The following is a 15,696-nucleotide window of genomic DNA, read 5'->3' on the forward strand; positions in this document are numbered from 1 at the left end:
AAAATATTCTATAACTTGCGATTATCCGACAACTAACTTATTTGGCTAAAATATCTAACTTAATTTTGAGATAAAAATTTACTTAGAATTTATTTGTAAGTGAAGTATTAATTTACTAGCTAAGTGATATTTGACTTGCAAAATTTGTTTAAAATTTATTTATACTTGGTTCATTTAATAAAGTCGTTAAAACGAAATAGCGTCTTGAATGGGATTGAATTTTTATCCCTAAAACTAATGACAATTAACAACAAATAAATACACGATAAAGTAAAAGAGAGATAGACAGAGAGAGAGAGAATTGGGTCCAATCCGGTTTATGTCCGTCTGGACCGGTATTTGGACCCATTATGTCTTGGGTTTTTGTCCCATTTTCACCTGCCCAAATTTTCTAACTATACAATGATGATAAAAGGAATAAGGTCTTAGGCCCAAAGATAACAAAATAAAAAATTAGAAAATAAATTTAGCCTTCTCGACCCAAAATCTTCAACTTCTTGACCATGTTTCGAATTTTCTGACTCGAAAACCTATACGCCGGAATCATGAAATTTCTCTTAAATTCTATTGATTGGACGACTCAATAAAGGATTCGAGCCTTAACGGCTCTCTCGAAATGCAGGGAAGAAAGATCTCTTGATAAACTCAAGCAGATTTACATGCAAATAAAGAGAGTGGAAATTAGTATTCGATGGTAACATCTTAAACTGTAACTCTATGATAAGAGAGATTAATACTCATAGGATAATAATGAACTGAAGGAGGCTAATGTACGACAAGGAACTAAGTTGAACAATAAAGCCAGCAATTCCCAAATACTATTACATTATTCAATTATAGGAAGACCAAACATTAGAATGGCATGACAACAACACATTTTGACAGTAACTTTAACACATTTCAACACATGTTCATGCTCGAAAATTAGAAGCTAGTTAATCAAACTTTCCCTTTTCCACTTTAAAGACATAGTTCTAAGAGGACGGTTTGGGATGAACAAAACCCAACTAAACGCCCCCCAAATTTGCTACAGTAACAGCAAATCTTGAGCAAATTTAAGATATCCACTGAACTTGGCAAAAATAAATAACACTCAACACTAGTGACTGAAAATAGATAAACAAGCTAATGGCATAACAATAACTTCCTAATTTTCAAACAATGGCTTGACAACTCTCCAAAAAAAAAAATCCTCCAATAATGAGATCAAACTAAACTAGACAGATTTAACACAAACTAATCGACTAGAAAGTAACTTAAATTCAATGAGCCAAGAAAGCTTAAACTCAACAAGCTTCATACAGACGGGTCTTAAATGAAAAACTATTGACCATTGAACGACCAAACATCCATCAGAAACCAAAGAAATCCAAAACATATACTTCAAAACTAAAATCAGTTTCCATATTGCAAGATATTCATGAAAACTCAAAGCTTTACCTTACGTCAAAACCCCTTAAAGGTTGATTAAAATAATAATAATAATAATAATAAATAAACAAAAAAATATAACAGCTGAATTAACTTAAACATCAAAAAAAACACAACTCAAAACAGAACAAAGACTATGAACGAAACTTTAAATACGCTTAAGTATACTTCAGCAAACCAAACAAATATGATTTCAATCCAGATTGAGAAGTCTCAGTTGAACACATATACAGAAGAAATGCAGAAGAATCGGAAGTTAAACGAGCGAAATTCAAGGAGGGTTTTTTACCTTCTTAAGGTAGCGAAATTGGAACAAAACCACGAGCTAGAAACGAACTATTCCACCACCAACAGTGAAGGTATGACGAGAAACTCGAACTCCAAACAGTGGCTCAGAAACTCGAAGAATACAAAACTATCGTTCTTATTTCTACTTCGATCCAAATTTTCTATATTTTTCTATGTTTTTTTTTCAACTTCCTCAAAAAAGTTTCTTATCCAAAAGAAAAAATCCCCCTCTCACCATGAAGCAGAAGAGAAATATATAGGAGATTCTTAAGGTTTTCATTTCCAGGGGGGGGGGGGAGACGAAAAATATCTAGTTTCGAGGCCCATTCCAAATTCAAACGCCCAGAGATCTTTCACTGTTTTGGGCGAACAAACTTTTACCTGCCATTTGAACCCACTCCGAAAGTGGAAAGGGAAATGGATGGCCCGATCGTTTCGATCGTCCTTGGGGTGAGACGTGACTCGATCTCACGACCCCAAGAACAGAGATGTGTTGTTTTTTCTCTTCTGGGAACAGTACTATCGTACTGGGGAATACAACATGGGCAAGGCGGGCGGGGTCGCAACCTTGCTGGGCTGCTCGACGTGGGCTTGAGTTTCTTGGAATCGAGATTTTATGGGCTTCTTTTCATTGAGTTCGTGTGAAAAAGTAAAACGAAGAACGTGACATTGTTCTGGATTCTGCGTTTGCTGTTGTGAATACGTGTCTCAAGGATCTTCTTCTGAAGAAAAAAGAAGAGGTGGGATGGGTTAAAGGATGGGTTGGCTGAGGTTGGCCCTTCTTTGGAATTAGTGGAAGAAGAAGGATTTTGGCTAGGTTAGAGGGAGAATATGGGAGTGGGCTGCTGCTGGGACTGATTTGAAGAAAACAAAAATGGGCTTGGTAATTGAAAAAAATTAACCAAATTTAGATGGAGCAAAACTGAAAAAGTATAAACTAAGAATTTGTCAAATTGAATTTATTTAGTGAATTCGACTAAAATTAAATAAGACGAATTAGTATAATTAATTTACGAGCTTCTTAATTTTAACGAAACAAAATAATTAACTTAAATATGAACTAATAACTCAAAACTATAAGCTTAATTAAAACTAAACTAATTAAATAAAATACTTACTAAAATTAAAATCTTTTTGAGATTATCTTCGAATATTTACAAAATAAACTAATTATATAAAAGACATGTTTATTATTTAAAAAATTATAAAAGCTACCAAAATTACTTTAAAATAACTTGAAAAATATTTTGAATTTTATAAAGCTAATTATTATAAAGCGTACAAAATTAATGAAGCTCCAAGGTTAATTTATTTGGAGAAGGGTTAGAATTGGATGTCAACAGTCATTAGACCTACGGTCCCTCGTTGTCCTCATTGTGCCATTTGCTGCTCTTTTTAATCCAGTTTTCTGTCAACCGCTACCGAACAATTCCAGTAAAAAATTGCATAAAAACATTAATTCTAATAATCAAATATCCCAAGACACAACCAATCTCTAAGTGAAATTCATCAAAAATATCGTAAACTCACAGTATATCAAAAAACAACCTTAAACTTTTTCCAATCAACAGGACCCGCATCAACTGCCCCCTCTTCCTTCTGCCCTCTCTTTCTTCCATTGTTTGAACCACACTTGAGCAACACCCTTAAGTTGATAAGAGGTCAATTTCGCATTTTCCACTATCTCCACTCCTACGATCATCAACACCTTGTATACCACATCAATAAACTCTTGAGGATCTTCCACAACCTTGGAACTATGAAATTTCGAGGGATTCATGATAGTGAAGTCTCCCACTCTAGTTGTCATAGTATCCACATTTAGGTTCACATGGACCACAACCTCTCTATTGTCTTGGGTTATCATGGATTGATCCAATACTTGAAAACGATCCCTAAACTTTGCATTTGCCACTTGCCTGGCCAAAGGGTCAGTCGGAACTTGTGGACCTCCTTGAGGAGATTGAGGTACTTCTTGTTCCACGTTTTAGTACTTCTTGTTCCACATTTTAATTCAAATTCCTCCAAACTTGTGCTTTTCAAGGGGTCATATCTTAAAGTATCTAAAAAAGATTAAGAGAGAGACATAGATTTATAATCTATAACATGACTTTAGAATGATGAAAGAGAGAAATTTCTTATGGATCTTATAGCCTCTTATATATAAATGTGGCATGCTTCACACTCTTGAACAAGACTTTACTCGGAATAGCTAATGAGACGTCCTAGGATATTTCTAAACATTGTGCTCTAAATATCAAATTTATCACGATCCAAAGTGAATTGTAGCCATAAAATTACATATAGAGTTCCGAGAGGCCCTACACAATGCACTTAGCATACATCATACAAGATAATAAAAGTAAGAGTTCAAAAGAGAGCATTCACTAGGTGTCTGTAAGGCCCCTCTTGACTTGGGGTGTGACACATAAGTAATAAGAACCTACAATTAGACTCTTAAGTATTCTCATATTAAAAGTTCATACCAATTCAATGTTGATTTCATCAAGTTGGGCCAGTGGTAAATTTGAGAAGGGAAGGGCATGTCTTTTCAATATAAATTGGTTAAAATTGAATTTTGTAGAGCCCGAAAGGTTATTTTAATCATGAAACATAGCAATTTTAATAAACTGTTTGAAATCCATGAAGTGGTAATGCTAACTCATAAAAGTATTTAATAATGATATATTTGTCACTTTGTACTAACATATCTTCTTCAGATTTCATATATTTATAATAGACATTCTAATGTCATTTATATCATTTCAAATTTCTTTAATTAGCATGAAATACACATGCAATGCATGGGACCCAAAACTAGTAATAAAGATATTCCCATGAGGTCTCATACAAAGTCAGATTTATATTATCTCTTGTGATTGACCATGATAATTTTAATTGAGAACCTATACTTAGAACTTTTTCAATGCATCGGATATATTTATTACTATTTCATACTTTTTCTAACTTTAGGTTATACTTAATATGTTAATGGAAAGAGGTTGTTTAAATGGAAAATTATAGCTAGAGAAGAATTTGTTTATGTGTGTACACAATAGTAAGAGTAATATTACAGATTTTTGATAAAAACATAACACCAAAGTAAACTTAGTACATGAATAAAATATCTCCCTACTAACTGATATTAATATATTGAACCGCTTCTTTATTATAAAATAAATGGCTCATGTTCTTACCTTAGAACAATAAATAAACAAAGCTTTGGCAAATATAAGTTGAAGTAAATAAACAAATCTTTGCTAAATATAACTTGAAATAGAAAATTCTTGAACAATAGATTAAAAATTAAAATAAGAGACTATAACATGATAGGAAAAAAAAGGAAAAGTTATTTCAATCAAACTTAAGCAAATACTAAGTAACTAATTTGGAGAGACCAAATTTTCTGTAAAAGCAAATCCATTCTGAAGGATACCATGAGACAATAATGTAAAGGAACCTCTTTGTGTCCTATATGTGTTTTCCCCAGATTCACAATGTAAGCATAAGAATAACACTTCACCATATGCAAATGTATATTTTTGTGCGGCTATACATATATCAGGATCTGCTATAGAAAATATTGTTTGCCAAGACTCGTGAAGACCATAATCTTTCATCACCCATAACGTAAAAGTGTGGTTGCCCTGAATATACGCATTAGTATAAGCACACAATGTTCCATCCAATACTGAAATGCGAATATTAATGCTGCATCAAGCTCATATTCTTTGGTAATGATATTTCTCCATACACTTTATCGGAAATATCAAATGAAACCACAAAATAATTCTTTGAATTACCAATCCAATGAAATGATCCATGTAGAAATGCCAATGAATGCATACCATGCACCATATAAGAAATCTCACGAGGATGTTCAATAATTTTTTCTCCAAGAACCACTTTTTAGTGCGAGAACTTCACCAGGTACTCTGCTACAATTGCTTACACCATTGGGAATTTTTAATATTTTATAATCATTAGTGGACAAGTCAAAACACATTCCAAACATGGAAATTGCTCCATTGGAAATTCTGGAGTGGGAAGTAAAATTGATTCCATAGAAAAAGTATTTGGCGTGCATGGCTATTTTCATGAATCTTGTTAATAACCAAACTGTCACAACAACAGTAGACTACGCAATGTCTTGGTTCAATATTTAAAGGGAATTTCAATTCTCGTACATCCTCTACTAGTTGAGCAGATGATATCGAACAACAATAAATGGAAAATATAGACTTCTTAGGGCGCAATTTGTAGAACAAAATTTTTTGGCAACTTTGGTCTTTCTTGGCATAAATGAGATTTTTCATCTTAAAATATGGCTAATCGATCAGTGTACCTCAAAATTTTGAAACATGTTTGAACCTAAGAAGAGACCGCACAGGCAACCTACTAAGAATTCCACCAAGTATATTCTCTTCATAATAAACATCGATAGCTTAGATAGAGAAGACAGTTCTATCACGCACCTTTTTAAAGTATTAAAATATTATATAATTGCAACCAAAAGCTTTAAAATGACGAACGAGAAATATTATTAATTTATTTTATCTACTCTTACCTAAAAAAAAAATAAAAAATTAGAAATTTTAACAAGTGAATAAATCTATGTCCTTTGTCAGCTAAAACATAAGAGAGAACTAATAAGACAAGCATTTTAAAAATTTCTAACTATTCAATGTTTCAGTGTAGGCATAAAACTGGTGTAAAAATTATCATTTGTTTCTAGCGTTACTTTAACATTTTTGTGAGTTGAACAATTAATGCTTGGAAGTGATGCATTCTTGTTCTACTAAAGTTTACCAGTCGGCACGTTTGGTATGGGAAACAAATCTTTGGCTTGTATTTATTTAATCCACTTTGTTTCAGAATTATCAATTTGTTCCTTGCAAAATAAATGATGATTCGATTCTTCTTCATGAAATGATAGAACCTAAATAGAGAAAAGACACATCTTCTAAAATTAATGTCACTTGTAATAATTTTTCAAGGTTAGAAACGCATAGAAGTGAACTAAAATAGATTACAGTAATATTGATGGATCATGACTTGCAAAGATGAAATTGAACATTTATGATCAGTTATGACTAGAATCACCTACTAATAAAGAATGTAATTAAATACCTTAAAATCTAGCTATAAAGATGATAGTAGGAAGTAAAGCTTGAGACTATGCCTTATAGTAATCGATGTTAGGGCTTTGAGGTAAAGCCAATATTATGTGATCTTGTTGTGTATTGTTTCTATCTTACACACTTGCATAAGTATGCTAGGAGATCCAAGGTTCTCTCACATAGAATGATTCTGGGTTGGCTTAATAACCTAAAATGAACCAAGGCTTATTTTTTTTCATAAATCATGTATAGCTTTCATAAATCATCATTCACAAGTTCATGGTTTTCTTCATAAATTCATATTCAAAATCATGAACAATGTATGGATCCATATGAAATCAATTGGAAAATGTGTAATTGAATCAAATAATTCATAATAAAATTAAAATAAATAATTAAACATAAAAATAGGACCTACGGATACTTGGATGAAACTCTAATGTTGACTTTGAAACTTGGAAATCTTTTGGGACCCAATGGATGAATGGAATCCATTGGTGAATTTCCACATACCTTGATGATCAAAACCCACGAGCAGTGGATAAAAAAAGACACTTGAAGTTTAAACCTAGATTTCTTCCTTGAAACTTAAGAGAGTTTGGAGAGAATGAATATGGATGACATTTGTGAATTTCAGAGAATGAGAGGGTTTTGGTAGATTAAGGGATTGAAAGGTAGTTATAGGAGTTAAATTCATTATCAAAATACAGTATAGTCATTAAATGCACGGAACAGACCCGAATACCCTTAAGAAACAACTGTCGGAGTTATCTATGTTGGGACCTATGGTACATAGAAATTTTTATCGCCCGTACTGGTCAACTGTAGAACCAACTTTAGAAGCCCAAAATTATCCTACTTCCCACAAGACACTTTTATGAGTCGTCGACCTTTCTACCGTTCGTAGACCCCATCCGTAGTCCTCGACTTTGAGTCGAAAATTTTACTAAAGTGTAGAACCTTTCGACGGAATTCATCTGTGGCCCGTAGAATCAATTATGACTAGATTTTTTCTTATGTATGCATGAGGTTTTAAATCATTCCTTTGAATTGTTTCTAAGAATTTCATCTACGACTCATCCAAATTCATATGGTTCATCCTGTCAAAATTATGAAATTTCAAAAACTGAACTTAGCTTCTATGATTTTCCTTCTATAGTTCATAGGTAGAACTAGTTGTTACTACTTCACTGCCAAAACTATACTTTCCTTTTCTTGTCCAATTTTCAATTTTTGAGGTGTTACAAGAACACTTTCAGTTCATTAAAATTAACAATAAAAGTCATCGACCAGTAACATGTTCTAAATACCCTTCAATCTTTCTTTTGTGTGTAATTTTATCTAAATATTTTCAACATACTTTAATTTTACACACTCAATATAATTAATAGTAAAAAAGTTAAATTTATATTTTAGTTTCAATCTTCAAATAAGTCTTTAATGGTGATACTCTAAATATATTTAACTATTCACAAAAAGAGATTTTATTACGTTGGAATGATATAAGTTAAGGTAGTATTGATTGGCGACATTGAAGAGGAAAAAAGAATAATGTTTTCATTGTCCATTTTACTTTAGGGAAACTCTAGTTTCAACAGACATTAAGACCATGTGAGCTAAACATGGAATTTGGTGTCATGGAACCCCACGTCGAAAGGTGGTGCTCTACTTGCCAAGGTAGAACATTAACATCATGCTAGCATATTATGTGGATCCACTTTCTAGGTCCTATGCGGGCAACATTGTTAAGGAAATAGGAGATATGTATTGAACCCTCTACATGCCCATTAGCATTGGAGTCCTCATCTCATGAGAAACCTTAGGGTGAACATGACTTCCTCTTTTGGAAGGGGAACCTCTCATTGCCAAGTTCACTCAGTGCTAAGCTAAGTTCCCTTTTGTAAAGACTTTATTAACATTACTTTCATAAAAATAGGCGTTAGGTGATTAAATCCTCATATTTATATCTTATAGGTTATTGATGAGAATGTCCTTTCATTAAACTAACTCATGTGAGAATATCCTTTCATATGGACATAGCATATTCAAAGCATAGTCTAGTTTAGAGTAAAATTGAGCAATACCTTTCAAAAGACTCTACTTACTAGATTATCATAACATGTTTCATTCGTTCATGTGTGTGTATGTGTACTTATATGAGGAAAGCTTTCACATAAACACATCTAGACACTACACATATTTATACTTCATAATTCATATACTTGACATCACAACATATACTTCATGTTCATAGCTTAATCATGCATTCATATTCATATACATAAAGAAATAACCCTAGGAACTATTCTATCAAAGTACACATGTGCAATTTATAGGCAAAGTCTCATACTCTTACCTATACTAGCCTACCTATCAACTAATCCTAGTTAAGATACCTTTTTCATAATTTCATGAACATATACTTTACATGCATAGTAGTAGACAATGGTTCAGATGAGAACAATCCTTTTATTAGTCACCATAAATCTATCCTACTCATAGATATGCATGAGGTATGTGTACATTGGTCAACATGACCACATAATGGCAATCAACATAGTATTGATGCAACCACTCTCTAAAGATCACAATAAACATTCACTCATAGACCACACACCACATTATAGCATAGGAGACAAGACACCGTCATCATTTGAATCTAAGATTCCTAACCATGCTTAAGACCACACATTCATATAGGGGTACATAGGTAGGGGGTCATTCTACACAATAGTATCCAATCATAAACATGTAGAACATACCTAGACCAAACGTAATCATTCACATATAGGAAACATCATCAATATAACTAGAACATGATACTAGTTTAGGAGACTAGGCATATAACTCACATTGTATGATCATCATAACAATACTTCGTAATACCACAATTTTCCTTAAAGTACATGATCAAATCATATAGAGATTGACAAGAATGTAACCACCGCCACCATAAGTGGAACATACCATACAATGCCATTCAAGGCCAATTTTATTGCCATAGGCTAAGAAATAGGGTGAACCTACTAATTATCAAAGCTTTGATCATAATTTATCAATTTCCAAAAATTCATCATCAATTCATAAAGAAAACAACAACAATAGAAATATTAACGTAATAGAAACATAAATCAATCATCACCTAATCAAGATCACAAGACCCACATTATTGGCCAATTTGAGAAAATAGGAGGATCATGGGTGCTTCGTGAAATTGTATTGAAATCCATCTTAAAAACAATAGCTCATGAGAATACTTTTGACATTAATTTGACAATGAACCCATGGCTACATTGAATAATATACAATTTGATCATAGAATATTCTTTGAAAACCTTTGAAAGAACTCCTTAGAAGGAATATTAACTAATGATGAAGGATTGGCATACCCCATTATATGAGAAAACCACGAAAACTTGAAGAAGAAACCATGAAAATCCATCACCTAGGTTGTTCTTCAGCTTCATCTCCAATGGAGGTTTCTAGAGAGAGTTTCTTTTGAGAGGGAAAGGTGAAATTTGAAGAATGAATTGGGAATGGGGTTTTCATGTTATTAACCATCTTAAAATGCCTAAATATAGATTAATTAACTTCCTAGGATCTATTTGGAACGTGGGATAAATTTCCCATTCACCCCTTTAAGTTGGCAGCGTTCATGAAAAATTGCAGGTTCCATCTACGGAGGGCACTCGACGGGGTGTCGTCTGGTCGACGATCCGTCCTTTTTCTCTGTCATTTTTGACTGAGGCTCCCATTTTTGGGTCTGATCTCACACGCATAAGTAAGGATCAACGCCCCCAATCTACAAGGCATCATCCATAGAACGGGCCGTCGTTTGCTAATCATTGTTTGGACACTGCCAAGGCAGTGTACTACCTGCTTTTAGGTACTCCTCAAAGTCCCTTTGTGTGTCCCTTGGGGAGTCGTGCTGGGACATTTTTAACCTAAATACGTTCATCCACATTTAAGGTTATTACCTATCATGTTAGGCATCAAAAAATACATGAAACATGTAAAGGCACACTAGAATATAGTAGCACGTCTAAAGACCAACTTTCGAACGTCTTGAATGTTCTTAAACATTTGACCTCCAAACCACTTCAGATCACTTATACAAGCTTTAAAACAATGTGATAACAAGTTATTAACCTCTTTAGGCATATCTGAGTCTCTAGACACCTTAATTAATTTTGAGGGTCTTACAGACTCAATGATCTAGACTTTCTCAGTCTCAAGGTAATGCGACAAAATGAGGTAATGGGACTCCTGCATGTGCTAATGGTGGTAGGATTCACTCAAGAACGTGTTGTGGTGGATCCATAGGCTTCATCAAGTGTGTCAAAAAGGTGACTTCATAAGAGAATGCCCTAAGAATAGGCGAGGTAATGGCAATGGGGGTAATAGATCCCAATCTTCTTTAGTGGCTGCGCCAGAGAGAACTACACCTAGAGGACCTACTTCAAGGACATGCATAGGAGCAAGTCATATGTATGCAATCACCATTTGTCAAGAACAAGAGAATTCACCAGATGTTGTCACTAGTATGATCACAGTCTTTGCTTTTGATGTATATGTTTTCCTAGATCCAGATATGAATTTATCTTTTGTTACTCCATATATAGCTAAGAGGTTCAAAATTATTCCTGAACAACTTCTTGATACCTTCAGTGTTTAAACACCGATTGGTGAGTCTATGTAAAACCTAGAAATTAGAAGGCTAAACTAGAGCTAAAACGTGATAGTTAGAGTCATGGAGGTGGCGTAGGGCCAAGGATACCCAAGACTTTTGAAGGCACTTCCCATGACCACGAGGGCCTTCAGTTCTAGTGGTAGTCACCACGCCTAGACTCCATAAGGATGCCCCAAATTGGATCCTCCACCCCAGCCACTTCATGGCTCGTGAAGCCTTGGACGGATCATGGGGGTGGCTTTGGTTATGTCTTGGTGGTGTGAGGGTGGAAATAAAGTGGAAAGCCAGTACTCAAGGCCCGTGAGAGGGACCACAGATCGTGGCACGCACCACGGCTCGTGGAGCCCCTCGTGAAGATGGTTTAGGCCTTTCGGCTAAAGTCACTTCTCACCTATCCATTTCATCAAGTCCACAAAGAGAGAATTCATTACCTAGAGCTAGAGTAGGAGTAAAAGAAAAAAATATAAGGATATGGGGACTTCATATCGGCCTCGGCCTCTCAAGTATCCCCCTCAGGTAGTTGATTCTTCCATAAAACCTTCACATAAAGTTATTTCCTTGTTTCTCAATTAACTTGTCGGTCTAAAATCTCAATCGGACAACTCCCAACCCTTATAGGGTAACTATGGATGTCGAATCTCCAACACACTTTTTAAGCATAGAGACATGGAAAACAAGATGCACATTTGCCAACTCATTTGGCAAATCCAACTCATAAGCAACCTTACCCACGTGCCTCAAAATCTCATATGGGCCTACAAAACAGGGACTACGCTCCCCTTTCCCTCCAAACGTCATCACACCCTTCATGGGTGAGATTTTCAAGTAAACCAATTGTTAACTTCAAACTCTAGATTTCTCCTTCTCACATTGGCATAAAAAATTTGTCGACTTTGGGTAATTTTCAACCTCTCTTTAATGAGTCAAACTTTCTCAACGGCCTCATGAACTAACTAGGGCCCTATCAAGGAAACCTCACCCACCTCAAACCAACCTATAGAGATCTACACCTCTTACCATAAACAACTTCATATGGATCCACACCAACACTTGAGTGATAGATATTACTACAGGCAAATTCAATCAAAGGCAAATGATCGTCCCAATTTTCCTTAAGTCAAGCAAATAAGCCCATATCCTCCAAATTTTGGATAGTACACTCCGCTTGCCCATCGGTTTGTGGATGAAAAATTTTGCTAAGCTTAACCTTAGTGTCAAGCCCCTTTTGGGATGACTTCCAAAACTGAGAAGTGAGTTGGGTACCACGATAGAAAATAGTGGACAAATTTACTCAATGTAGCCCTAATATCTCTCTCAAATACAACTTGGCATAGTCCTCTGTCGAATAAGAAACCTTGACAAGAAAAAAGTGAAACGATTTCGTAATTCGATCTACTATCACCTAAATAGAGTCATGTTGTCATAGGGGCATTATTCAAACCAAATGATATTACCAAGAAGTCATAATGACCATATCGGGTTATAAAATCCATTTTAAGAATATCTTTTTCTTTCACCCACAATTGGTGATAACCCCACAAAGATCAATGTTAGAGAAATAACTTGCCCGTTGAAGTTGGTCAAACAAGTCATCTATCCTTGGAAGATGATACTAATTCTTAATAGTCACCTTGTTCAATTGATGATAATCAATACACATACGAAGGGACCATATTTTTTTCTAACAAACAAAACTGGAGCACCCCATGAAGAGATACTTGGTCAGAAGAAACCCTTATCCAAGTAGAAGGTCAATGCTGAATTTTATTTCCCTTTTGGTAGGAATGCCGAGTAGGTCATTTGGAAACACTTTCAGAAACTAGTTCACCACGGAATTGACTCAAGAATAAGGGCTTCCGATTCACATCCTTTACCATAAATTTATGGTAAATTCAATCCTTAGAAATTATGTTTCTAGATTTAAGACAAGATATCAATAAACTTTAGGCATAGAACTTCCCCCCTTCCACTCTAGGATAGACTCATTTGGGAATTGAAATTTGATTACGCGGGTCCTACAATCTAAAGAAGCATAACAAGGGTGCTACTAATTTATACCAAGAAAAAAATAGAACTCTTACATATCAAGCTCTACCAAGTCAACACGACGGGATAAGTAGATGGAATATCTTCAATAGATCTTTTTAGCCACAACAGAATCACCAACAGGGGTAGATACAAAAAGAAGTTATAATAAAACATCAGGTTGAACATTTAACCTCATAGCTACATAAGGTGTCAAAAAGAACAAAGTGGCCCCAGGATCAAATAAAGAATACACATCTAATTGGAAAATTTTTAACATACCAGTCACCACATCCGGGGAGCCCTCTTGATCACCTTTAGCCCGAAAATCATAGAATCTGTTTTTCTTAGGAGCATTTGCACACGAACAACTTGGATTGGATGAAGGGTAGTGTTGATCCCCACAAAGAGTATCTCCCTCATTCTTAGCAACCGAACGACGATTCCTTATATTATGATCCATCTTTCCACACCGAAAGCAAGCATTGGAACTCGCTAGACACTTCCCCTCATGATTTCTTCCACATTTGACACAAGTAGGCATCAAAAACCTACTATCATCTCCGAGGTTTAGGGTTAGAAACCTTTCCTTATTAGACCTTAAAGGATCATTATAATAACCTTTTCTGAAGAAATTTTGCCAGAATCTTGAACGACCTCGTCCACCATACCTAGAATGTGAAAGCTACCATCGCTCGTTCTTTCACTTTTATCCTCCATAGATCTTTCCTTAAGATTTTCCTCTTTAATCTATTAGGCATGCACCATAAGATGAGAAATTTTCATGTCATGGACAAGCATAGCGGTGAGGCATTCTTTAACTACCATGGGGGACACACCCGACACAGACTTACAAATCGTAGCCCTACAATCTGCCACAATAGAAAGAGCATATTTGGACAGAGTGAACCTCAAAAACATTTCCTCACACTCATATTTCATTGTCCAAGGTTAATGAACTCAATCAACTTGTCCTCTCTCATCTCAAGAGGTAATAATCTATCAAGAGAAGTACTTTTGAACCTTTCACACTCTATGGGACCCAATCCTTCTGGCTTTGCCTATTTCCGTTAGTTGAACAAAATCTAAGCAATCCCTTTAAGTTGATAAGAGGCCAATTCTGCCTTCTCTATCGGAGTCTCTCCTATAATATCAAGTATCTTATAGACCTCGTTGATAAACTTATAAGGATCTTCCTAGACTTTGGAGCCATGGAATTCCAGAGGGTTCATCCTTGTAAAGTTCCTTACTTTTGCCGCCGTCGTACCCACATTTTGGTTCACAGGGACTACCATCTGCTATTGGCTTGGACCGTCACTTCTTGAGACAACACTTGGAAAGCCATCCTAAACTCTATATTGGTTACATTCTCATTGGAAGGATCAAACGGGGTTTGAGAAGGAGCTTGGGAGGAACTTTTTGACCCATATTGTCTCCCTAGTTCCTTCTAGCATTAGCCCTTCTAGTAGTCATATCTCAAAAACCATTAGTAAGGATTAGGAGAAAGAATTTATAGAGTTAAACTAGATTGCATGACTTAGAGAAATGAACAAGTGAGGTTTCCTATGCATCTAGTATCCTCTCATTCATAAATAGAGGGACGTTTCACACTTATGAACAAGACTCTACTTGACGTGGCTTGAGACATCCTAAAATCATTCTAACAAGACCTCGAGAGGCCTCATACAACCCACTTAGCATATCATAACATAAAGTAATAGAAAATAGTGCGGAAATTCAAAACATTTCAAATGATCAAAGTCTTTATAAACGAGTGGAACTCTAATACAATCATCTTAAACTACTAATCAACATGAATAAATCTTGGCAAACAGCAATATAATAGTCCAATCATAAAGGAAAGGCATAAAAAAAGTGGTGGTCAAATCCTCGAATAATATGAGGACTCACCAATATAAGCATAGACTTTCAACAAACAACAATTCATTATAGTATTAAGGACATTTTTTCATAACATGAAGTCTCACTCTCACATAAGAAGTTCTACACATCCTAACATGTCATAAGCTTGACCTTAGTGTACTTTATTTTCACAAAATGTTCACATGGAATCAAGAGGACTTTCATACGGTTGTAATGTCGGCTTTAGGTAAGGGAGGATACATTTGGGTAAATTTTAGT

The 15,696-nt window shown here is 35.0% G+C and overlaps 1 long non-coding RNA gene across 2 annotated transcripts; it reads right to left on the minus strand.

The window, feature by feature from the left end:
• Positions 1-202: 202 nt before the first annotated feature.
• LOC107032463 lies at positions 203-2,583 on the minus strand. 2 transcript variants are annotated; one of them, XR_001458365.2, is made up of 2 exons: positions 1,721-2,583; positions 203-635 (listed from the first exon to the last, which is right to left on the minus strand). It is a non-coding gene; the product is annotated as an uncharacterized LOC107032463 (long non-coding RNA). The 2 variants fall into 2 exon arrangements; XR_001458366.2 differs by having other exon boundaries at positions 203-644.
• Between the last annotated feature and the right edge of the window lie 13,113 nt (positions 2,584-15,696).

Source organism: Solanum pennellii, chromosome 10 (genome assembly GCF_001406875.1).
Source record: "Solanum pennellii chromosome 10, SPENNV200".
In the NCBI taxonomy this organism is placed as follows: Eukaryota; Viridiplantae; Streptophyta; class Magnoliopsida; order Solanales; family Solanaceae; genus Solanum; species Solanum pennellii.